This window comes from Lepidochelys olivacea (assembly GCF_965140295.1).
Source record: "Lepidochelys olivacea isolate rLepOli2 genome assembly, chromosome: 14".
Lineage (NCBI taxonomy): Eukaryota > Metazoa > Chordata > Testudines > Cheloniidae > Lepidochelys > Lepidochelys olivacea.
The window spans coordinates 34,013,585-34,039,656 of record NC_140424.1 but is presented as its reverse complement, the minus strand read 5'-3'; the positions used below and the strand labels follow the sequence as shown (position 1 = coordinate 34,039,656).

The following is a 26,072-nucleotide window of genomic DNA, read 5'->3' as shown; positions in this document are numbered from 1 at the left end:
AGGCCCAGGTTCCCTAAGTCTGACCCTTGCTTTGCAGACTCTGCACAAAGTCATCCCAGAGGTCCTGGATGCCATGCTGGGGAACCTGCTGGCAGAGTCCCCAGACACAGACAGGCTCCACTTCATCTTGGAGGTGAGCCCCATTTCACCGTAACTCTGGGGGACTGGTAAGGAGAGACTGGAAGATCCATTTTCTACTCTGTCCTCCTAGCTAGGTCCCCAGTGGGCCGTCCTTGGTCAGTGCAATGTAGTGTCAGGTCCTTCCTTCTTGAGGAACAGAGGAAGGAGCTGGGACTCCAAGCCAGAGCTCTGCCTGGTTCTGCTGAGCACTAAGCACAGGGCTCCTGGCTGTCTTGGGGAGTGAGAGTCTGAAAATCCACCCTTCCCCCTCTCCTCCAACACACAGAGCCCATGAGATTAGGGAGCTAGTTCTCAGAGAAGAGGCACATGCTCCTTCCTAGAGAAACAGGAGGGCCCCAGGGAATCAGCCCTTCCCTCTGATCTGCTCTGAAATTCCTGGGGGGATTGTGCTCTCAGTCACTCCCTACATCCCCCCAAGGATTTGCGTAGCAGGGAAGGTCCAAGGGTTCAGTCTTCTTTCTGGTGAACTGTTCAGGAATCAGGAATTCTGGGAGGATGGGACCAGCCCCGACCCCGAACATTGTCCCAATCTAGAGAGACGCGGAGAAGTTGTGACCTGAAGGGTACAAGCTGCATCCTGGGGGAAAGAATCCCCTTCTAAAGCTCTGCCATCAAGGACTCAGATATTCCCCCCTGCGCAGAATGTCTCAGGCACCTGGGGCTGGAGGCGTGGGGGGCTCATTTGTAAAGCAGGAGCAGCTGGCCACTGAGTCTGACCTGCCTCCTTTCCCCACAGCATGTCAACCTCTGGGTCGTGTCCAGGGTGTCGCAGGAGCGAGCCAGGGCCATCAGGAGCAGCACAGCCCTGCTGAGATACACAGTCACCCTCCCTGAGTTTGACGTAAGTGAGCTCCGAGCCCAGCTTGCTGGCTCCAGGCGGAGGTGGGCTGGCTCCAGCGGGCTGCAGGATCTGCTGCTGCTGCCGGGGCTGTGGCTTAGGAGGGTTCTTCATGGGGAGGCAGAGTCAGAGTAGGATTGAGCTAGGCTTGAGTCAAGTTCTTCTTGTCCTGGTTCAGTGTTGTCCCTGGGCCTTTAAGGGGACCATGCTCCAGCCCCTGCTTGGCATCCCGGGCTCCCTTGGCAGCAGAGCAAATGAAGGCTCGATCTCAAGCTCCTCTCCCCCGGCATCTCCTGCAGAGGGGCTAAGGGGAAGGAGCCCTCTGGACCAGGGCGGACAGGGAGCTGAGAGGAAAATGCTGATGGAGTCCCCTCTGCTCTCCCTTCCATTAGATCTCAGCCGAGTTCCCTCAGATGGGGCACCATGTGGCCCAGCTGGCTCTATTTGTCAGCGATCCAGACAAGGACATCAGCCGGCAGGCCAGGGAGGGGACTTACCGGCTCTACCAACTGCTGCTCCAACAGAGGGGTAAGGAACCCAGCTGGGACACGGAACCCAATAGGGGACTGAGAGTGACCACAGGTTGATAATGGGACCCCAGACCATTTCTCTCAGACTGACCCCAGCTGGAGGACAAGTCTCTCTCTGCCTCTGTTCTTCTCCACTCCACTGTGCAGCCACCAATGGGATTGGAAGGACACAGAAACTGCAACCAAAATGAGGAGAAAAGTCTCTCTCTCTCTCTTTCTTCCAGGCCTGACCATACATGAGGCGGAAGATCTCTGGTGCTACGACTGGCACCAGGACAGCAGGCTGTTGGGCTACAAGAATACAGCCAGAGTGGGGGAGGTAAGGGCACTGTGCCAGGGCATGACACAGCTCAGGGAGTGTAGCTGGCTGGGTTCCCTGCAGTGGAGGCCTCCTGGAGACAGGAAAAGAGCCCGCTCGTTATGTCCAGTTCAGAGTTCCTCATCCAGCAACCAGTGGGACACGCTGGTGCCAAAGGTCCCACACTGAGACTGGGCCATGAGTCTCCTTGTTCTTGTCAGGCTGCAGGTTGGATTCCCCTTGAAGAAACCAAGGAGTTGCAGAGGCCATAGCCAGCAACTAGAGAAATCACTTAGCTCGGGGAAGAGACCTTTGGTCTGTCAGCTCCAACCCCCTCCACACGCACACTCTTCTAGCCGCTGAGGTGCAGGAGATCTCTCTGCTGGAAGCAAGACAGGGTCCCCTGTCATCTCTGTGCCCTGCACAGCAGATTGGGCCTGCTCACACACATTAGAGATCCATTTCCAGCCCATCCTGGCCCCTGCCATAAATTGCCTTCCCGAAAGAGCCACTGGAGGCTTTGGTCCCTCAGCATCTGCGACCTTTTAATAAAGGGGCTTCCCTGAGCCCTGGGACCCTGAAAGCCTCCTGGGGAATGAACTGCCTTGGCCACAGCAGCTCTCTTCCCCACTCTTTGGGGCATGAGACGCCATTGTACCTCCAGGACTTGGAGGCTGGCTCTGGGCAATCTGCTCGAGCCTCATGTCCTCTTGGTTTTAGGTCTTTGGAAAATTCTTCTCCGTCGGGCAGAGAAGATCCTTCGTGCAGACAGCTTTGCTGGCCATCTATGACCCCCTGCTGCGTGTCAGCCAGGCTGGGCTGGTGCTCGTCTACTCCCTCCTGGGGGAAGCCCAGCAACTGATGGGGGACACGGTAAGCAGCTGCAATCGACTCAGAAGCTTGGCGTGGGGCCCAGGGCCTCCTTCCCATCCTCTTGCCATGCGCTGGCCTGGTAGCAAGGAGCCTAGTGGGGACTTCTGGACTTCATGGACTTCTGTTCTTAGGATGTGGTGCTCTGCTATCACTCCTGGGAAGGACAGGAGAGTCCCCTAAGTGCCCTCTGGGAACCTTTCCTGCCCCACAGAGCTGCACCCATTTCCCCAGGATCTAGTGTCCATGTCACCCCAGCCACCATTGAGAGTTGCTCCCATCCCTGGCAGCCTGGGAGGCCAAGGACTGAGTGGTGATGGTGACTGACTGAGGCACATGGGCGTGGGAAGCTGGTCTTGCTGCTGGTAAGGCTGGACCCGCTCTCAAGAGATTGGGAGGATTCAGTTGGCAGGGGTTGCTGACCTGCCTCGTTCAACAGGGCTGCCATCCTGTGGTTTCAGCTTTTGTCACTGGGGTGTGTTGGGGAAAGGTCTCAAGCTCCCCCCATCCCACTTCACTGCTGCCAGAATTCCTCCCGCCCCCCACCACCCTTCTAGAGCCCCCTCCATGCCCTACCTGGGTGGGAATGGAGGTAGGGGTGGAAGAGAGGGTTCTCCGAACTTGAGCGGTGTCCCCAGGTGGGTTGGAGGTGGAACAGCTGTCACGGGCACTGATGGGGAGGTGGCAGGAGCTCACCCGACAAGGAGGGGGGTTGGCACTGGAGGTCACGAGAGAGGACAGCAAGCCTCCATCCTGGGGGTCAGGAGGGTGAATCTACCACTCAGACATGAGCAGCTGCTGGGTGGAAATGATGGTGCTGGTTCCAGGTGCCCTTCATCCTCCCTGATTCCTGGGGAGTGTCTCAGTCTCTGACATGTTCTCGTTCCCCTGCAGCACGAGGATGTCACAGCCAAGGTCATGTGCCAGCTTCACATCATCCGGCACTTGCACCAGATGCCCGAGGCGCTGCAAGGGCTGTGGCTCATCTGACGCTCTTCAAGGTTCCCCTCCCTGTTCAGCAAGTCCCGCTCCCTGCTGCAGGTACTGCTCTGTCTCACTGTAAATGCCAGGCTAGTGGAAGCGGAAATGGAGGCCCTGGCATTCGCAGAAACTCTCTCCCCTCTCTGTGGAGCTGTGTCCTTCCCTTGGCCCCCCAAATTCCTTCATCTGGGGCAGGAGCTCTTTCCCTCACACCCATATCCCTCCCCTCTTTCCTTGATCTCACCCCCATCCCATTCCCCGTGCTCCCAGGCAGAGATCTTCCTGCCCCATATGGCGCAGAAGGACCTTTGGATCAGGGCTACAGACTGCGTGCCCAACTGAAGCTCAGGAAGCTCCACATTTGAAGAGGTGAGGATGGGACAGAGGCTCAGGGCTAGCTTCATCTCCTGCCCTTTATTCTTCCTTTGGCCCTTCTCTGGGCTCTCCGAGTCTGAGATAAAGAGGAGCCTCCTGCCCCCGTGTCTTCTAGGCCCTGCGGTGTGTGACAGCCTCCCAGATGGGTGCAGTCAGAAGCTGAACCACCTTAGGGAGCAGTGGGGACAGGTCCCTTGTCCTAGGAAGCCAAGCAGTGGTAGTTCTCAAAGAGGCTGAGAAGGAAGACCCCGCTCCCTCTTGGAGGTAAGAGCCATTGACTTCTTTGGGCATCTGGGTTTCTTGGGGGAGAAATGGGATCCCTGCTGCATAGCCTGGCTGGGAGCTTCCCCCATCCCTGGGACAGAGACATCTCCATGAATGTGCCACCCTTGTTTTTTTCCAAGCAAGAGGCTCCCCAGAGAACTCCTCCTCAAACCTGTTCTCCTGGCAGGGTTTCTGGGAGGAGGCTCCCGTCCCTCAGTCTCCAACTCCACCATGTAGTCTCTTTCACCTAACATCTCTGCCCTCCAGCTCCACTTCCCGCAGCAGGACAAACGGACCTTCAGCTCCTAGAGAACAGACTCTGACCTCCTTCTGATCAGCAATGGGGTTTCCCCATCCCCTCAGCAAACCTGTCAGCCGGGCTGGACTAGATTTGAAGGAGGAGGTATCTAACAGGGTGGCCTGGCCTATGGCTGCCTAGCCTGGGGCTAGGCCAAATTGATGATCAAGTGAACCCCACCTGAGAGGAAACAAGGGAAAACAGCATCAAAAGTCCAGAAGCAGAGTGAGCTGTTCAGTAGACGGCCTTGGGCCAAACCCTGGAGTCCAGGGTAGGACTGGCTTCTCTCACGGTCCCTAAGGAAGGGGACATAGAAGACCAGAGAAACCCAAGAAGGGCAACCCGAACCGAAATCAGGCTGAGGCAGAACTCTCCATGAGGGTGGAAGGCCTTGTTTCTGTTCAAGACATTTTGGGACTTTGTTTGCAAGGAGCACAACCCAGGAAGGAGTGGAGTAAAGGACAGTCACCTGGTTGGAGGGCTGAGTTCCCAGCCAACAAACTGCAAGAGTGAGTATCAGCGGGGTTGCTAGCCCAGAGAGAAAGCGGTGACACGAGTCCTGGCCAGCATCTAGCGGCGAGTGAACTCTGGTACACACCCAAAGTGGCCGTGTCTAGAGCCCTGTGTAGGCTCTTCTGTGGGAAGTTCCCATGGGTCAGTGGGGCCAGAATCTCTCCTGCTCCTTTGGTCTCTGGGCTTCCCACAAGATGTCTGGTGAACTGCCCTTGGACTCTGGGCCCAGCACCGCTCAGAAATTATTCGCTACCTTCAGAGAGACAGGGCACAGCTCAGCCTGTTGGGTAGGCTGGAGAATCACACTTGACTCGAACACACAACACTGAGGTGGTTTGGGAAGCATAGTAACAAAGAAGAGATTTAAGTGATACTAAGCAAGAGAAAGAGACACATTTCAAAGAGAGAAACAAAACACAACACACTTTGTAGTGACTAAAACTGAATCTTAACAAGTCACAATCTTTGCGTAAGCAGTTTCCAGACTAACATCTCAGCTTTCCTAACAGACCTTCTTTGATGTCCCTGTAGGGTAGAAAACTTCTCTGTCGAATCTGCTGATTTGATTGCTTCGTCTTCTGGTTTCAGACCCTCTGTTCTCCTTCTGGGCTGCCTGGACCCTGATTGTAACACCTCTCTGGCCCAGCCTCTTACACAGATGTGTGCTGCAGCCAGCCCAGTGCAGGGAGCAGTGGGGACACATGATCTCCTCCTGTCAGACCAAGCAACAGGGGTCCCATTGAGGCTTAGATGGAAGATCCCAGGCATTTCCTGGAGGTAAGAACCGTCCACTCTTCTGGGCACTTGGGGCTGTTGTAACAAAGAGGGGGCTCCTGTTCCATAGCCTATTTGTCCTCATGACTGTGTTTCTTTCTTCTCAGAGGATGCGCCCGGGACCCTGGAGACTGTTTTGTGCAGGAGGTTTGAGCGGGAAGAGATCACTCATTGTCCTGACCCCTGGGTCATTAACCCGGGTCTGCAGGGTTCCTGGGAGCAGCCACCCTCCAGCACGCCACCTGGAAGCCTACGAAAAACTGCTTACCTAGGACTGACGAAGTCCAGACCCAGTTTGAGGCTCCTATTGGCAGAGTCCCAGAGCAGCTAATTGGCCCCCAGGACCTCCTTAAACCAGCAGCAGGAACAAGAAGCTGTCTGAACAGCCGAGCTCCTCCCCGGCTCTGGACCGTGTGTTGGCTGTTCCTGCTCCCACTCCCCAGGCTTGATTTCCTGGCATCCTGACTCGGGGTGACTCATCTGACTTGAGGTGCTGAACACAATGTGGTCTTTTGCTTCTGCCCTTCCAGTGTCCTGACCCAGCTGACTCTCAACTCCTGTCTCGTGAGTGTGGACTCTGCCTCTGACCACTAGGTCTGGCTGCCCATGACCCGGCCATGACACTGACTTTTCTACAATTCCTCCAATGCCCTTTTCTGCTCTCCAGCTCTGTTCTCCCAGCAAGACACACCGATCCCTTGGCTCCCAGAGTCCTGCTTGCCTGCTAGTCAAGGGCTCATGGGGAGTGTTTGTCTTGCCCCCTCCCCCACCACAGCTGCTTGTCCTCGGGGACTCTCCCTAGCGCAGAGGAGAATCCGTCCTGGCAGCAATTCAGGAAGTCACAGAGGGATGGTCTGCTCAGCTCTCTCTGCAATGCCACTGCCCGAGACCATTACGAGTGGGTGCCCAGTGACTGTGCCGGCAGCTCCTTGAGAAACTCCTGGGGGCAGGGTAGTCGTGTTTCACGATGACCGCGGGAAGCCATGCGAAGAGTGCGGCATTGGGGAGACTCTCCTGCTGTCCCAAAGGGTTTCTGTTCTCCTGCACGGTCAGACCATGGGGCCAGGCTGCAGAATGGGGAAGAGCTGGTTGGTGATGAGTCGGAGGATTCACCATCCAGGTGGTAGCAGCTGCAGATCCTGGAGTCCCTGTGGTCGGGTTACCATGCGTCCGGAGTTTCCCGGACATGTCCGGCTTTTTGGGTTTTAAATTGCCCTCTGGGATGAATTGGTAAAACTCTCCAAAGGGCCAGGATTTCCCTCCCAATGCAGCACTCTGGGGGCGGAGGGGGAGCTGCGCACTCTGTGGGGGAGCACGGCACTGTGTCTGGCTCCGCACCCCAGACACACTGCTCTGAGCAGCAGGGTACGGGGACCGGGGGGGCTGGAGAAGGGGCATGGGGTCCCAAGGGACAGTCAGGAGACAGGGAGCAGGAGGGGTTGGATGGATGAGGGGTTCTGGGGGGAGCCTGTCAGGGGGTGGGCATATGAAGAGGGGTCGGGGGAGTCAAGGGACAGGGAGCGGGAGGGGTTGGATGGTGAGGAGGTTCGGGGGGGAGTCAGGGGCAGGGAGCAGGGGGGATTAGATGGGTTGGGGATTCTGTGGGGGCAGTCAGGGGACAGGGAGTGGTTGGATGGGGGTGGGAGAACCAGGGGTCTGTCAGGGGACAGGGTGGCGGATAGGGGGCGGGACAGTCAGGGGACAGGTAGGGGGTGTAGTTCAAGGGGGGCAGTTAGGGTGGAGGGGTCTAAGGAGGGGACAGTTGGAGACAGGGAGAAGGAAGACTTAAATAGCGGGCAGGGTCCTGGGAGGGGGTGATCAGGGGACAAGGAGCAGGGGGTGTTGGATGGGATGGCGGTTCTGTGGGGGGGCAGTCAGGGGGCAGGAAGCGGGAGGGAGTAGATAGGTGGCAGGGCGACCCCCCCCAACCCTCGGAGTGTCCTCTTTTTTGAAAGTTCAAATATGGTAACCCTAACCTATGGGCCAAGCCTCCTCTCCTGAGAGTTCAGGCGAACCTCCCCCTGTTCTCAGGGAGTCTTTGGCTTTCACGGCTGGGCCTGTCTGCCGAGACAGAGGACTCAGTGCTTCCATCAGGCTGCTCACTTGCAAATGCAGCCACCCAAAGAGGTAAAGAATGGAAGCGAAAGAGCAAAGCTGGACCCTCCACTGAGCTCCTGCAATCAAGTGAGCACAGCCTGGGAGAGACGAGAGAAAGCTTCAAGGTGGCTGGTGGCTGCATGGAGCCAGGGGAGGAGAAATAAATAGTTCATGATGAATCCTACGGACTTTGTCTTGTGTGGTGAAGGGTTTAAAATGGGTCTAGTTACTATCACATTCAACTTTACAATCGCTGTGTCTGATTGAAGGGCAGGTCTAGAAAGGTCAGAGGTCGCTCGAGGAGCTTCAAGTCTCAGATTCTGTCCCTGTTGCCTGCTTTGACCAGCTGATCTCAACCCAACACCACCCTCAGGTGGTCGCAGTGGTGAGCTTTTCCCTCTTTTTCTGGATTCGCCGGCATGGGGACAGGATCCATGTGGCCAAGGAAATGGAGAGGCATGGGGGTCACTTGCAGAGGCATGCAGAGAACTTGCAGAGTTGCCTGTTCATGCAGTTCCTATGGGGGAAGCACGGTAGGGTACCGTGCACTCCGGGGCACGATTTCCAATTTTGGTGGTGGCGGGGAGGATAATTTCACCATGATTCCAGGGGCTACTTAGGCACCTGAAAACTCTAGTGTTTTGACAGATAACTTAGCAATGAGCTGACAGGAACACTTGCCAGACTGCTTTCTGGGGAAGACAGCTCGAAGAATGGATCCAGGGAATGGTTCTGTAGCTCTGAGCTGTTTGGACACTTTCAGGGAACATTCCCGATGCAAGACAGAGATCCCCAAATTTATCCTGGGTAACCCTGAGAGACTTATGGAAAACTAGCAGATCCCACATCTCTGCTGTCACTTTGCACGGACAAACTCGGACTGTCCGAACCTGTTCATATATTTTACCTGCTTTAACCTCTCAAGAACTTTCACATATAAAAGAAAGAAAATTGAATAAACGACATAGTTACACCGATATAGGGCCGTAGTGTAAAGCCGATCTCAGAGTTGTCCCATTGAAATGGAATTATTCACAGCAGTAATTAAAGTTAAACATGCACGTAAGTGTTTCCAGGCCCAAGATTAAGGCCACAGCTTATGAGAGGTGCAGATGCAAGAAGAGAAGAGCTGTGCAAAAACTGAAATGCCACTTGGAACCTGGCCCAAACAATGCATCATGAAAAATAAACTCATCTTGTTATACAGTAACAGAGCTGGTTCAAAAGGGTTTTACACTGACAATGCAACCTTTGAACTAAAAATGCCACTTTGGATTACATTGATCATTTGAAAAAAGTTACCTCTTTAAAAAAAACATCTTGGATTTCTCTGCCCACTTGAGAGAGAACATGGAGTTTTTCCCACCAAAATGAAACAAAAATTTGATAATTAAAAACATTTCCAAATAAGTTTGAAGAATATGGGGGGGAGTGGTTTCTTCTTCAATTTTCATGACCCTCTCCACCCTCCCTATTTTTGACCAGTTCTAATTGTGAATAAATGTCTGTCTATACATGAATGATAAATATGTCTGCTACTGAAACATTTACAAACAATGGCTCTCATCAGGAGCACTGAGGTCACATTACGCAGAGAAACACCCAGGCCGGCAGGGTTCACATTCTCCAAGACATAAACCGCCCCAGGACGGGAATGTCACACACAACACAGCGTGACTGGCCAGTGTTGGTTAGGTGCATGTTTTGCTGTTGCTGGCAAATTGTGCTTTTCTGAGGGTGGGGGGGAGTTATATTTGAAAGGAGTTCTTCATCCTCTCCCACTCTCATCCAGGGGTGCTGGAACAGGGGACACCAGGGCCCACCACTTTTTACTGGCCATAAGTGTGAGCGACTGGATGATGGGGGAGAGAAGGGAGTGGGGAGGGCAGTGTTTTGGGGGCAAGGGGCGGCATGAAGTGGGAGCTCAGGGAGAAAGGCGGTATGAGGGGGGGCCTCAGGGAAAAGGGCAGTTTGAGGGGGCAGGACCTCGAGGAGAAGGGGTGGCACAGGGGGTGGGCCACAGTTTTTGTGCCAGCAGCGCCCCCCCGCACACTTTTAGGAAGCTTTTGCCCATCCTGCCCTCATCCCAAATTAATTTGTTGCAGTAAGAAAACTTTGAGCAACAAGGGGACTTAGAGACCCACAATATAACCGCCAAAATCCTCACCCGCCCCTCGAGCTGGGCAAACAGAATTTTTTGGTCACTGGCAATTCCAAAAAAGAGATGGAAAAAAAACGGTTTCAGATTGAACAAAACTAACATTTTTCCAAATTTTTGATGAACCAAAAAGCTTTTAAAAAAAAAAAAGACCCAGGAACATTTCCAGGGTTATAACTTTTTGAATTTTTAAAATAAAAGTGAAGGACATTTTTAAATAAAAAATTGTTTCAAACTAAAAAATCAAAATGGTTTGTTTGGAAAGTGTCTAAATGAAATGCTTCGACTTTTTAAGAACTGGGGGGGAGGGTCTGGACGTGAACAATTCAGCAGACTGGATACGAATTCGCAAACAGGTCTCCTTCCCCATTCTCCAGGGCTGGGTCTCGATTCCTGTTTCTGGTTCCCTGGGCCTGGTCCCCGTCCCTGTCACACACTGCGGGGAGCTCAGATTCCTGGGAATCCTGCGGACTTCCAGGCTACTGGGAGGGATGAGTCAGCAGCTTCCTGAAGACGAGTTGCGAGTAGGCAAACACTTTCCCTCTACCTTTCCAAAACCCACATTGGTATAGTAAGACTAGCACCCCCACCACTGCCACCACTCCACGCACCATGAGACGATTCCAGGACGCTGGCTCTGAAACAAAAGAGAGAGAAAGGCCCCATGACTAAGGGACTCCGTTAAATCATCCCACTGCTGCCATGAGGATCCCAGAAGATGAAGACGTTCCTGGGGTACAGTAAGAGCTGAGTTGGGTCGAGTGCACATGGGCAGCACTCAGAGCAGCGGGAATGAGATCTCCAGGCTCATTATCCCCATCGGCCAACCTGACGGAGGGAGAAAGGTGAGCCCGGCAAAGCAGCCCCTGTTCCAGAGTCTGGGAACTCGGATTTTTAAGATGCTCCAAGATGGGGTCCCTCCGGTTCTTAAGGTTAGAGGGGATGGTTAGGATCATCTCCTCCAGCGTCTCCTGAAGCGTGGGGAAGGGCTAGCCATGGTGGGAAGGGTGGGGTTTGAAGATGTATACAGGAAAATGGGGGCTGGGGTCACTAACACATTGCTGATGGGTGAGGGGCACGATTGGTTTCTTTGCCTTGAGGAGGGGGCTCAGCTTTTAAAAGTTTTGGGAAGAATAATTTAGTCTGAGCCCTGGCATAACCCAGGCCAGAGAACGTCCCCTACTGATTCCTGCACCCAGCCCAGTTATTTATGGCACTGACTTGGCATTGAGAAGGATTTTATCATAGGCTTACATCCAGCTGCAGAAGAGAAAGGGCATTAGAAGCTGAAAGACCCCAGAAATGGCTCTGGTTTTCTACTCAAAATAACCACCCGGGGCTGATTTTCCCCAGCCCAGCGCCTTGCAGTCATCCACCCAGCACCTAATGAATTTGGTGTGCAGGCAGGCTCCCAAATCCAGACAGTGGCACGTCACATCCGCTTTGCCCTGGTGTCAGGGACTGCCCTGAGCGCCCACCCTGCAAACTCTTACGCACCTGAGCCCTCCCACTGCGATCCAAGGCTACTCCTACAGATGGAGTTAAACATGTGGTTAAAGTGTTTGCAGAGGTTCCAGAGAGCTGAGGCTCCATGTAAAAGGAACTATACTTCAGTTATTCCAATCTTGGGTTTATGAGATGCTCCTGCCCGCCCCCTCCCTTCACAGCTGAGTCTCCCACCCAGTGGAATTCTCCAAGGAACTTCCCACTCCGAGACCCTACACACTGTGTCCAGCGCTAGCTGTCCCTCTGGCCCAATCCCATGCTTCAGGACATAGTCTGAACGCCACCGAGGTCAGTAATTAATTCCCCGCCTGCATTTACAGCATGGTAAAACTAGCCATGTATGTTACAGCGGGTTCTTGCTTTTCCTGGAAGCATCAGATATTGTCCCCTGGGCTGGACCAGACAGGACAGCAGCCTGAAATGCCCTGCGGCATTGACTTGAACTCAGACTGACCCTGTGGAAAACGGGCTCAGCCACCTGGACAATTAGGTAATCTTGGCGAGCTGTGAGATTTCAAACAAGTTGTATTTGAGTTTGGCTTGGCAATCCTGGGTCAGGGACTGACGTGAGGGGTTGGGAGACAATAAAGGGAAAGGGTCTGAGAAAGGGCGTCCCTTACAATAAATCGTTCAACCAGTCACTGTTGAAGTGAGATGCTTTACAGATGCTCACAGACAGGCTCTCCCACCAGCTAAGAATTTGGACACTCTGGCTCCCTGCTGGGACCACCTTTGCTATTCACTTGCAAACAGGGTGGATAAAAATCAATGATTAAAAAAAAAAATCAAAAAAATTGGATTTTTTTGATAAAATGGTTTTTGCCCCTCAAAAAGCTATCTAAAGATAGTTTTAATTAAGATACATTCTAGCTCCAAGATCTCTCATCATGGAATAGGGATGATAAATTCTAATTCTATAGTATGAGACAATATATTCATGTAATGTTTAAGAAAAGTTTTGTAAATGAGTTCCAATACTTCATGGATGAAGGACCCAATCTTATGGGGTTCCACAGGCTTCTGTATAGATTGTGTAGGTTAATCTTTCTATCTACCCAATGGGATTCAGTGCTCAGTCTAGAAGATACCATCAGAGATGCTTGGTTTTGCAGTTCTCAAACTGTGGATTTGTGTCTCCAGAGGTAACATGCTTGTTAACAGCAAAAATGTTTTCAAAGAAATAAATAAATAAATATGGAGAGGTGATATACAGCCTGGCAAGAAAATCCTCCAAATATTAACGATTAACCTGTTGAATTGGAGATATTTATGAAGTCATTGGGAGGGGAACTATCTGCTTCAATAACCTTGGGTAAATGAAATAACCAAACAATCATTCATTTTCTGAGATAGCTGTAAAACTCATCTGAAAAGTTTTCAGAATAAATCACCCTGTTGCCGGCACCCAGTGCCGAGAGGCTGAACAACAGCTTGAGTTGGTTCGTTACCCGGTGTGCTGCACCCAATAATCACAACGGGGTGGAGAAGCAGAAAAGTTTATTTGCAGCTGCAAAAAGGTACAGGGAGAATAAAATCTCAAATCCTGCACCACAGAGCAGGAAGTTACACAGGCTTTTATACATCCTTTTTCCCAGCATACTTATCCAATAGCAAGCTGCTCCAAGTATCCATATAGCCAGCCAATCCAGTTCCCAGCTAGTTCCCTGATTCTCTGTATCATTTGTTAAACTATACATAAAGCTGCTTTATTCAGCATTGTTCTTCCATATCTTCCCTGTTTGGCCTTGCTTAGTTTCAGGCAGTCTGACTCTGCAACATACTGTTGCAGATTCTCAGCATAACTGCTGTGTGTGCCTCCAGGCGGGGGGGGCCAAGGACACTTGGGCCTAGCACGCAGAGCTGCTGCGAGTGCCTCCAGGCAGGAGCGGGGGCCAAGGACACAGGGGCCTAGTGCGAGGGGGCTTCATCGACACTTGTGGTCTTCCATCCCCTCGAGTTACCTAGTGGCCATGCCCCAGTGTTCCCAACAACTCCCCCCTTTGAGAACACTCAACAGCCTTGGCTCTGAGTTTTCTCACTTGGGCTACATATTTCTTTACAATATGACTTTGCATAAGCACTTTGTGATAGCCCTGAAGAGAATGACTTATTAACTTTTGCAAAAGGGCCCTGACACATGATACCGCACAGCATAATACCAGTAATACAAGCAGTACAGGAAAGAGAAATTTCAATAGCAGGCTAAATAAACCACCAAGCCAAGACGACAAACCCCAGCCTGAAAACAAGGTTTGCAACCAATCGTTCTCTGGGGCAGTATAGGCAACCTGTGCTCCGGCTCGGGCATGGGCTTCAGCCTGTACCACCTTTTTATAGATTTCATAACTGCTATCATTTACATATACACACCATCGGGGCCCGATAAGGGCACAAACCCCTCCTTGGGATGCCAAGAGATAGTCCAAAGCCAGCCTGTTTTGGAGGGAAAACGTCCTGAGCTGCTGTACCTCTTTATTTAATGTTTTTACTGCTGACCCTAAATCACTAACCGAGTCCTCTAACTCTAAGGCCACTTTCTCAAGTACCATCTGCAGCCTTACAGTATAGCAGCCTATGCATGCCATAGCTGGCCCAGTAAACAGTGGTGCTATTCCCAGTACAGAGCACCCTACCAGCTTCTCGGTTGTGAGGGGATTCTTCATATTGCCCTCTAATGCCGTAGTCAGTCGCCACAGGGTCTTTTCTCGTGACTCAACAGAGGTGTCTCGGGCATTTCTAATCTTTCCTTTGGGCAGTGTGGCAGTTATGGAAAGATGAGGAACTCCATGAGCTATATAACAGCTACCTGTCCAGTTGGCTGGCAGCACCTTGTAAGCCTTTTGGCCACATACAAAATAGTGACTCTGTAGGGCCCAGTAAGGACTGTTTCTTAAGGGGATTCCTGGGATATTTAAGGCTGCTTTGGCTGCTTTTTTAAACAATTCATATGCCCCTAGGGGGGCATCCCATTCTCCTGATTGGGTACAAGTGGGGGCATTTCTAATTGTGCCGTTCAAATTACACTCGCCAAAGGGGGGAGTTGTATGGCTTCTAGGAGCCGGAGGATTTGGGGCCCGTACTTGACTGGGGAGCCTTGGGCTGTCAGCATTCCCCTTTGCTTCCACAGTGTCATGGAGGGTCACAACAGCATAACCCGCCCTCCTTTGCCCATCTATTACAGTACTGCTACCATCAGTGTACGACTCAATCTGCATTTGGGAGGGGTACATCCTTTAAATCCGGACGGCTGGAGTACTGGACATCTATGATCTCTAAACAGTTATGTTTCTGTTCCTCTGTTTCTGGCAAGAGAGTGGCTGGGTTAAGGGAGGGGCAAGGCTGTAGGGTGACTTCAGAGTTCTCTAACAGCTTAGCCTGGTACCGAGCAATCCGAGCCTGGGTGAGCCAAAGCCCTCCCTTTGCATCCAATAAGGCTCGGACCATATGGGGAGTATAGATTTGCATAACCCCTCCCAATGTTAGCTTCTCGGCTTCCTCAAGCAATAGGGCAGTAGCTGCAACCGCCCGTAAACATGCCGGCCAACCCTTTGCTACCTGATCCAATTGCTTAGAAAAATAAGCCACAGGACGCTTCCATGCTCCTAACAGCTGTGTAAGCACTCCTAGGGCCACCTCCCTTCGTTCATGTACATACAACTGAAACGGCTTAGAGAGATCTGGCAGGCCCAGAGCTGGGGCTTCCATTAATTTTCTTTTCAGGATTTTAAATGCCCTATCAGCCTCTGGGGTCCAATAGAAGGGGTCATGATCTGCTCCTTTTACACAGTCGTACAGGGGTTTAGCCCACAGTCCAAACTCTGGGATCCATATCCTGCAAAAGTCTGCCATACCCAGAAATGCCTTGAGCCACTCACAATTATTTGGAGAGGAACTTGACAGATAGATTCCTTTCTTTTTTTTCGCTTGAACGCTGACGCTCCCCTTGCCTTAGCTGTAACCTGATCCCTCTCCACCTCAGACCACAGGGTTCTCAGGAGGATATTACAGTCGTCTCAATCGGCTTGTGACTACTGAGGCACCCCTTAAAGACTGAAATAAACCTGCTTGCGTTCATTGAGAATTCCCCAGCCTGTGTTTTAAAAGCTGCTAAGTCTATTGGATTGAATGGCACATGGGTGTAAACTTGCATAGTGGTAGCCTGACGTCCGTCTGCCCCTGGGCAAGCCACAACCGTCTCGGTAAGCAAAGGATAGAGTCCCACCGAGGGGGCAATCTCTGTAACCCGAGGCATCCTACCCTTATACGGTGGGGGTGTGGGGGCCGAAGGGGACACCGGCTCTGCCATTACAGTGGGGGTTGGGGTCTGGGGACTAACATTAGCTGCTACCAAACCAGTTGGAGTCAGATTACAGCGCTGTAAAATATCTGGTCGAGTACATAAAGTCAGAAACAAATGCGCATACATATGTTCATTCCATTTACCCATTCACTGACAAAACAAAACTAATTGGAGGATCGTGTTGTAATTAATTGACCCTCCTGGTGGCCACCACTCCTGGTCCTCTAGTTGATATTGAGGCCAGTCAACTGTACAGAATCGTTTTAATTGGCTTAGTCATCGGATCCGCACCAAATACCTTCCAGTTTGCTAGAATGCACTCTAGGGGCATACACCGTGCCCTAACCTCTGAGCTCTGTCCCTGTCCCATACCTACAGGGTAACTCTGGGCGTCCCCAGGTTCCAACAGAGCATATAATCCGGATTTTAAAAGGATCCTACCTGATCCAAGGGACCGGTTCTTCACCGTGGCCCTGCAGCTGCTCCTCCCCCACGTCTAAGGGACCGGTTCTTCACCGTGGTCCACAACAGCTTCTCCACTATATGAGTGCGTTGCACCGTTGTGCCCTCTGGGGTCGATCAAATCGCGTCTCCTCCGAGGCCCCCGATGAACTCACCGGTGCGCGCTGGGCGTCGGTTCTCGCCGCAATCCTCGACCTCCAGGAGGGGTCCGGGCAAGGCTAAATTGCAGCCTCGAGCCCACCCAGAGACGCCAAAAGCTGTTGCCGGCACCCACTGCCGAGAGGCTGAACAACAGCTTGAGTTGGTTCGTTACCCGGTGTGCTGCACCCAATAATCACAACGGGGTGGAGAAGCAGAAAAGTTTATTTGCATCTGCAAAAAGGTACAGGGAGAATAAAATCTCAAATCCTGCACAACAGAGCAGGAAGTTACACAGGCTTTTATACATCCTTTTTCCCAGCATACTTATCCAATAGCAAGCTGCTCCAAGTATCCATATAGCCAGCCAATCCAGTTCCCAGCTAGTTCCCTGATTCTCTGTATCATTTGTTAAACTATACATAAAGCTGCTTTATTCAGCATTGTTCTTCCATATCTTCCCTGTTTGGCCTTGCTTAGTTTCAGGCAGTCTGACTCTGCAACATACTGTTGCAGATTCTCAGCATAACTGCTGTGTGTGCCTCCAGGCGGGGGGGGCCAAGGACACTTGGGCCTAGCACGCAGAGCTGCTGCGAGTGCCTCCAGGCAGGAGGGGGGGGCCAAGGACACAGGGGCCTAGTGCGAGGGGGCTTCATCGACACTTGTGGTCTTCCATCCCCTCGAGTTACCTAGTGGCCATGCCCCAGTGTTCCCAACAACCCTTTAAAAATGTATAGTGTGTACCTTCTAAAAATGAAACCTACATCTATCTCTGAGTTGTGAAGAACATGTATTAAGGTTATAACAACCAACAAGAATACACTTTTATGTAGAAATCGATGATTAAATCGAGTCTTCCTGACTAGTGATTTAAATCAATTTGATTTAAAATCAAATCCACCCTGTTTTTGCTGACCAACAGGCAGTTCCGCTCCCCAGGCCCTTCCGGGGTGTCACTGCCCCAAATTCAGCTGTTAGAAAACCAGGAAATGCTCAGCTGAGATCTTCCCCATGTAACACTAGGAAAGAATCTTAGCACTACAGCGGAAAACGAACCACAGAGCTCTGCTAACCAGGAGGAGCTCAGTTATAGGTGCCAGTTCCCCCATATAACCTTAACTCTGTCCTCTTGGAATGCCACTTTATTGTATCTTGCAGAGTTTTGCCAACCCACAGCCTTCAAATCTCAGCAGGTTGCCTTAAAAATCATGAAATATTTAAAAATAATAAATTTGTGGTGGGGTCTGCTTTTTCATCTTTTGAGTTTTGAGCCGGGGGGCGGGGGTGGGGGTCGGGGAAGAGAAGGGAGCAGGGGAAGGATGTATGGTTTCTTGACTTTAGCAAAGCTTTTGACACGGTCTCCCACAGTATTCTTGTCAGCAAGTTAAGGAAGTATGGGCTGGATGAATGCACTATAAGGTGGGTAGAAAGCTGGCTAGATTGTCGGGCTCAACGGGTAGTGATCAATGGCTCCATGTCTAGTTGGCAGCCGGTATCAAGTGGAGTGCCCCAAGGGTCGGTCCTGGGGCCGGTTTTGTTCAATATCTTCATAAATGATCTGGAGGATGGTGTGGATTGCACTCTCAGCAAATTTGCGGATGATACTAAACTGGGAGGAGTGGTAGATACGCTGGAAGGGAGGGATAGGATACAGAAGGACCTAGACAAATTGGAGGATTGGGCCAAAAGAAATCTGATGAGGTTCAATAAGGATAAGTGCAGGTTCCTGCACTTAGGATGGAAGAATCCAATGCACAGCTACAGACTAGGGACCGAATGGCTAGGCAGCAGTTCTGCGGAAAAAGACCTAGGGGTGACAGTGAGCCCTACCTTTTGGGCTCGATCCTGCTACGGCTGAAAGTATATTCACCTATGCAATTTTTCCCTGATATATGGGTAGGAGCGAGGACTCTAATCCTCCCCCTTATGGTCCAGCGCCTCTACAACCGGGGGTGTATATACCTGGACAGTTTGTATATATCTTATCCATATAGTTATCCCCGACAGATGGGTCAGAGTGAGGATTCTAATCCTCCCCCTATTGCCCAGCACTTCTATGACCAGGGGTGTGCACACCTGAATGACTGATCACTTTATATGTACGGTATACCTTTTAGCAATATTTGGCAGTATTTTCAACAATCACAGTGCATGTCTTCCCCCTTTTGAAATTCTCCACCAAAAATGTTATGCTGATAAGAAGCACATGGGATCTTTTTTCGGGCAAAAGGCAATACGCTGCCTTTATTGAAGATACAATAATTAGCATATGCATTCAGTCACACCACACACACACACACACACACACACACTGTCCCACCAGTCGATGTTATAGTTACCAGTCCAGAGTCCGGATCAACCTAGTGGCCAGCTAGGTTGATCAGAAGTGGGGAGGAGCCCGGTTCCGTTGGTCACGACACGGTGCTCAGGGGAAGTCTTGGCAGGATGAACCCAAAGTTTCATGGCAAGGCACCCTGTTTATATAGTGATTTTCCTTCACTGGGGCCAATGAGTTTTGCACCATCATGCTGTAATCAATTGTTGTTTGACGAGTGCTTGTTTTCTTAAATTGTCCTTCACATTCTTTACATCATGTTCCTTAGGGAGTTATCCCATGCTGGTTTTGATCACAGCTATCTTGTCCCCATTGATAGGTGCCTGTCTCATCTTTAGAGTTGTCAATCTGCCCTCCAATGCTTCAATAGGGGCGTGTTGCACCCTCCTGGCACCCTTGCATCTGTCTCCGGCTCCTCCCTAGACCATCTGGTTCAGCGATGGCCTTCACACTTATCTCTTAACCCACACATTCCTCATTCACACACACAAAATTAATTTACACAGAACATTTTGAACAGGAACATCAAATTGCAGTGCAAAAAAAAAAAAAAAAAAGGAACGATCATGACATTCCTTTCCTTATTTTAAAATGCTAAACCTACAACAAATTGGTGACCCTCAAAGGATCTGTCACTGCCTTGAAATCAGTCCAGACACAGATTCTGGCTGATGGCCCATTACACCATTTCTTTCTGCTATTCAGAAAGGGTGGCTGGCAGAATATGATCAAATCATACACTAATACATACTATATTATTATTCTTTATCCTTCATTCTAAATGATATAAAATACAAACATATAATTCTACTACTACATCAGCAGCTGCTGCTCTCCTGCCCTCTCCTTACACAGCCCAGGGGGTGCATGGGGCAGAGGAGCAGCAGTCCAGTGGGAGAGCGAGCAGCAATGCCAGCTGCTTTGTGCATCCAGGTAGGACAGTTTCCCCATGTGGGTGCAGGAGGTGGATGCAGGGGTTAGGGCCTCAGGAGGGGAGTGCAGGGAGTAAGAGTGAAGGGGGCGCAGCGAAGGAGTTAGGGGCACAAGATAGAGGTGCAGGGTTTGGGGTGAAGGGGGCACAGTGCAGGGGTTAGGGGCACAGGAGGAAGGTGCAGGGGGTAGGAGTGAAGGGGGTGCAGGGATTAGGGGCACAGGAGGGGAGTGCAGGGGTCGGGGTGAGGGGGAATGCACAGTGCAGGAGTTAGGGGCTCAGGAGGGAAGTGCAGGGATTAGTGGTGAAGGTTGCACAGTACAGGGGTTGGGGAAGGGAGGGTGGGGAGCCTGGGGAGCCCATGGGGGACCGGGGCAATGGGGGGACATCATGCCCATGGGGGCCAGGGACATCAAAATGCAAGTTTGCCCCGGGTGCCATTTTCCCTGAGGCCGGCCCTGTCTCCAGCTGTTGGTAATGGCATCTGTCGGCTTTAAAGAAAACACCGCTGCTTAGCATGCGTTTGTAAGGGGAAGGCTGTGCTTGTACAAATAGAAATAACGTGGTGTTCGTCCGAGCCCAGACGATTTAATTTTCACTTGCTAAAAGAGAAGATAATTTCCACTGCATCCTCCTTGCTTAGGGGACTGAGCGACTGTGGAGTCCAGGGTTCTGTTTCGGGTCTTGCCTTGAGAATTCGATGGTTTAGAAACATCAGGGAGGCATCCCCTTAGCGCAGCCAGCCGGCAGCCGTACACCTGCTGCTGGCAGGCCAAGTGCAGGCTGTTAAATGCTTCTGAGCTGGCATGCCATTTCGCTTCATGCCCTGCCACTTTTCCAACACAAGCAGGGAGGAAAAAAGTCTGTTGATTTGGAGGAAATATTCCCAGACTGTCAGTGGACAGCAAACAGGCAGGGCGGATGAGATAATATATTTTATTGGACCAACTTCTGTTGGTGAAAGAGACGAGCAACCCTTGTATCTGTTCTCTCTTTCCCCAGCAGAGGTTAGTCCAATAAAATATATTAACTCACCCACCCTGCCTCTCTGACACCCTGGGGCCGACACAGCTCCAGCAGCACCGCAAACAGCAGGTAGCAGGGGAGTTAATAGAAGTAACTTAAAAAAACTAAACAAATGACCCAAACGCCTGACCACGAAGGGGAAAATCATCTCAGCGTCGAGACGTGGAGAAACATCCCCAGCAAACTTTTTTCTTGACTCTCTTCCAGAATTTCAGCATTTCTACACTTCTGGGGGGAGCTTGGGGAGCCGGCATTCCCAGCTGAAATCACGGGCGCGGTCACACTGCTGGGGGGGGGGGCCTTGGGGAGCCGGCATTTCCAGCTGAAATCACAGGCACTGTGACACTCCTGGGGGGGGGCTTGGGGAGCCGGCATTCCCAGCTGAAATCACATGTCAACAAAAGGGAACCAAGAGTCCTGCATTTGCTCCAGTAAAAGCTGCTGATCTCTGATCTGCTACGAGAGTTCTTCCAAGAGGTGTGTGTCTTTGCCAAACATTGATGTGTTGCCTTGTTCTTAATGGGATGGTGTCGAGAGAAGGATTGGACCAGATTTGATTTCAGAAACGCATGTTTTTGCAGGAGGAAAAAATAATATTTTGAAGAAAATGTTTTGGTTAAAAAAGTCTCAGGTGGAATTTCCCTGTTGGTAGAAAATTATAAACAGCTGCCCACCTTGGCATGAGCTGTCCACTTTGGATAGTGGGTTTACTGACAATATTACATGTTGGTGGTTAAAAATAATGCTTTCAATGAGATTATTTTCAATTTTTTATGAAATCTGGGGGGCTTCACCCACCCAAACATCCAAGTATAGGGGCTCTGCCCCGTCCACCCCACTGGGGGCTCTGCCCCTCACCCATGGGCCCCACCAGAAGACTTACAAACCCAGCATCTGCACCTCCTGGGTCTTTCTCCACAAGGGCTCAGTCCACAGGTGCCCCTACTCCACCCATGGTTGAAGGGAGGGAGTCATTGGATGAGCAGCTATTTCCCTTCTTATCCCTTGTCTCCTTGGCTTCTCCATAGTTCATCAGCTCCTGTCCAGCCCTGAGGCCAGGGAGAGCCACCCTGCCAGATGCTGGGAGCCTGTCACCCACACTGCAGTGCTGCCCTGCTCTCAGCTGTCCTGCTCCTGCACATTCAGGCTGCAGCGACCAGTAAGGAGGCTCTGTCCTTAACAGTGCTGGGTGGTCACAGGGCCCCAGCTGGCTCTCACGTATGGCGGGGACAGTCTGGGGTGACTGCCCTGGTAATGCACCAGGCTCGGGGGTCAGAGCGCAGGATCTAGCGCTCACTCATACGCACAGTAACGCGTGACACACTCCTTTATCCATCCATCCCCCACATCCATCTGTCCATTCCCATATACACCCCTCCATCCGTCCCATCCTTTCTTCCATCCAGCCCCCCACATCCTTTCTTCCATCCCAATACACACCCCTCCATCCATTCATTACATCCAGGCATCCCCATACATACTCCCCTCCATGCATCCATCATCTATCCCCACACCCCTCCATCCTTCTCCATATACACTCCTCCTCCATACATCTGTCCTTTCCCCAATCCATCAATGTACACCTCTTCCATCCATCTCCCCCATTCATCCATCCATCCCCATACACACCTTTCCCTCCATTCATTCATCCCTATAAACATGCCTCCACCCTTCCCTCCACCTCCCTCGCTCACAGCTCTCCCGGAGCCCCTATCTCTGGGATCTGCTGGGGTCTCCGAGCTGGGTGGTGGGGCTGGGGACTGGGCTGTGTGAGAGGTGAAGCCACTTCCCCGCTGCTCCCCTCTGACCCCAGGCTTGTAAGTTGTCTCTCTGGCCCTTTCCCCAGTGAGGTTCCAGGTGCTTGTTCCTACCAGCCCCCTCTCCGCCCCACTGGGGGGCATGGTGCTGCTTACCTGCCACCTCTCCCCAGCGCTCAGCGCCCAGGCCATGCAGGTGGAATGGAGCCAGCCCCAGCTAGGCCAGGATGTCCACGTGTACCTGCCGGACGGGAGTGAGGTGCAGGGTGAGAGGTACCGGGGCAGGACGGAGTTCCTGCAGGACGGGATCCAGAGTGGCAGCCTGGTCCTTCGGATCCGGAACCTCGCCCTGCGGGACAAAGGGCGCTACCTCTGTGACTTCCAGTCCAACAGCACCGTTGGCAATGCCACACTGGAGCTCCGTGTGACGAGTGAGTGATCCCGGGGTGGGGAGAGACCAGATTCAGCCTACGCGGCTCTGGGGAGGGGGGGATGGCCCAGGGGACACCATCCCATGCAGCCTGCTGCAGTCACAGGCCAGAAAACCTCCCCCAATGACTCCTCCGTCCAGCCCAGCTCTCCTGGCTGAGCTAGACCAGAGCCTGTGGGACAAAGACGTCCAGGCTGCATATAAGGACCCCGAGGGATGTGGGCTCCACAGCAGCCCGACAGAGCCTCCTTCCATAGAGGACGCCCTGCAATGGCAGATATGTGCCCCCTATTTCCAGTGTGGATGTCTCAGCTCCAGTGCCCAGCCATCGGCTCGCCCTCTCCCTGTGTCTGCTGGAGTAAAGAGCCCCAGCTCTCAGAACCCCACTCCACGGCGCAGTCCATAAGGGGATTGGGAATGAGGATAGCATAAAATCAAGGGAGAATTCACATCAATTTCATTCCCCCAGGTGCCGGCTTGGATCCCCTCCTCCACATGGGTGGATATGACGGCAAGCAGATGAACGTGATGTGTCTCTCTGTGGGGTGGTACCCAAAGCCGAAGGTGCTCTGGAGAAATGGCCACAGGGAGAGACTGACCCCATCTAATGAGGAAAAAATCTCGAGAAACCGGGGCCTCTTTGATGTCTCCAGCTACGTGGTAGTGACTGAGCACTCAGACCCAACACTGATCTGCGCCATCAGACCCGGCTCACCCGGCCCAGAGAAAGTCTCAGCCATTCTTATCTCCAGTGACCTGCTAATGGAACCAGGACACAGACGTGGGTCCAGATTGGCACTGATAGACTGTTGGGGCAGTGATTGTCTCGTATTGCATGTTTGTGCAGTACCCGGCATGACGGGGCCCTGATCTCGGTCACCGTGTGTCTGTGCAGTCCGAGGGGGTCCTGATCTCAGTCACCGTGTGTCTGTGCAGCGCCCAGAGCTATGGGGCCCCGATCTCAGTCACCGCGTGTGTCTGTGCAGCGCCCAGAGCTATGGGGCCCCGATCTCAGTCACCGTGTGTGTCTGTGCATTGCCCAGAGCTATGGGGCCCCGATCTCAGTCACCGTGTGTCTGTGCATTGCCCAGAACTATGGGGCCCCAATCTCAGTCACCGCATGTGTCTGTGCATTGCCCAGAGCTATGGGGCCCCGATCTCAGTCACCGTGTGTCTGTGCAGCGCCCAGAGCTATGGGGCCCCGATCTCAGTCACCGTGTGTCTGTGCATTGCCCAGAGCTATGGGGCCCCGATCTCAGTCACCGTGTGTGTCTGTGCAGCGCCCAGAGCTATGGGGCCCCGATCTCAGTCACCGTGTGTGTCTGTGCAGCGCCCAGAGCTATGGGGCCCCGATCTCAGTCACCGTGTGTGTCTGTGCATTGCCCAGAGCTATGGGGCCCCGATCTCAGTCACCGCGTGTGTCTGTGCATTGCCCAGAGCTATGGGGCCCCGATCTCAGTCACCGTGTGTGTCTGTGCATTGCCCAGAGCTATGGGGCCCCGATCTCAGTCACCGTGTGTGTCTGTGCATTGCCCAGAGCTATGGGGCCCCGATCTCAGTCACCGTGTGTCTGTGCATTGCCCAGAGCTACGGGGCCCCGATCTCAGTCACCGTGTGTGTCTGTGCATTGCCCAGAGCTACGGGGCCCCGATCTCAGTCACCGTGTGTGTCTGTGCATTGCCCAGAGCTATGGGGCCCCGATCTCAGTCACCGTGTGTGTCTGTGCATTGCCCAGAGCTATGGGGCCCCGATCTCAGTCACTGTGTGTGTCTGTGCAGCGCCCAGAGCTATGGGGCTCTGGTCTTGGTCACTGCGTGTGTCTGTGCAGCACCCGGCATGACGGGGCCCCGATCTCACTTGGGGCCTTTAGGCGCCACTGAAATGAAAAAATGAAATACAATTATATTCACTAGACCATATTGAAAATGTCGTCATTATTTAGTTCTAGGACTCAAATGCCCAAGCAAAACCCCTTTTTTGGTAAGCACCCTATTCTTCAAGAATTGCCAAAACTCTCAACCCACATCCCTGGGTTCTCCAAAGAGAGCTCCAGTGGGGAAAACCAGAATTCAATATTTCTAGGGTTTAAAAACAAAATGGGAGAAAATAAACAACATTAAGAAAATAGCCCACTGAGGGCCTTTTCATGCATCATGAAGGAGCCAAAACAGGGCCCATGTCCAATTATTTTGTTTGTTCATTTGCCTTTGCATGTTGCAGAAGCCTAAGATGACATCTCTTCTTTCTTCCTTTTGCAGATGAATTTTCCCCCCAGTCTCCTCTTGGAAGGTTGGCCTCTTCTTGTTCCTGTCAGTTTGTGTTTGCCTCCTCTTCTTGCCTGCCTGCTACTTATGGAGGGTTCAAAGAGCAAAAAGGAAATCCTCCAGTTTAACCACAAAGAAGTGATGGATCCTTCAATACAGGGGAAGGAAATTACAGCCCTACGTGGGTATTAATTGTTATAAAGCAAAACACCTGCTCTGCTCCCCCAGCTAGCATTATTTTCATTATGTGTATTACAGATACCCTTACATGGCCCAACCAACATCAGGGCCCTGTAATGTCAGATACTGCACAGACACACAGAGACTGATGTAACCCTTCTGCCCGTCAGAGTTGGCAGCAACAAGGGCCGGGTTCAATATCTAGGGAATCCATTCCAATAACACAATGTAAACCGTCTCGAGCCCCCACCCAGTGACCTGGGACAAATATATACCACCCCCACCGGGCACCTCCAGGAGGCAATACTTCCCCTCTCGCAAGCACATAGTCTGAGTGTAGCAAAAAGCCTTTTAATAACAGAGAGAAACAATGTGGCATTATGTTGGGGAAACACCACCAACAGGATTCATAACACAACCCATGAGCAAAAAACCCACCCCAAGCAAATTGGGGCATGCCCTTCCCTTTGGTTCTTGAGTCCAGCAACCCCAAATCACCCAAAGTCCCAAAAGTCCAATGACCCAAAAGTCTCTGTCCCTGGTCAGGGCAGCCAGAGTTCAGAAGTTTATCTACAGAGCTTTACCTCCCAACCTGGGTGGAGATGG

The 26,072-nt window shown here is 52.0% G+C and overlaps 1 long non-coding RNA gene and 2 pseudogenes across 3 annotated transcripts in view; 2 read left to right on the top strand and 1 right to left on the bottom strand.

Annotated features, from left to right (window-relative positions):
* Window positions 1–26,072, top strand: part of LOC311530633 (C-type lectin domain family 2 member D-like) — an 839,985-nt pseudogene that overhangs the window by 96,226 nt on the left and 717,687 nt on the right. The gene's annotated exons all lie outside the window — the stretch shown is intronic.
* LOC311530671 lies at window positions 13,124–17,257 on the bottom strand. Its single transcript, XR_014714058.1, has 2 exons — window positions 16,385–17,257; window positions 13,124–14,761 (listed from the first exon to the last, which is right to left on the bottom strand). It is a non-coding gene; the product is annotated as an uncharacterized lncRNA (long non-coding RNA).
* LOC311530204 (butyrophilin subfamily 3 member A1-like) overlaps window positions 21,913–26,072 on the top strand; it is a 31,215-nt pseudogene continuing 27,055 nt past the window's right edge. Inside the window, exons 1-3 of the transcript in view lie at window positions 21,913–21,994; window positions 22,682–23,023; window positions 23,492–23,803. The product of the transcript in view is annotated as a butyrophilin subfamily 3 member A1-like (transcript). The remainder of the gene's footprint in view (window positions 21,995–22,681; window positions 23,024–23,491; window positions 23,804–26,072) is intronic.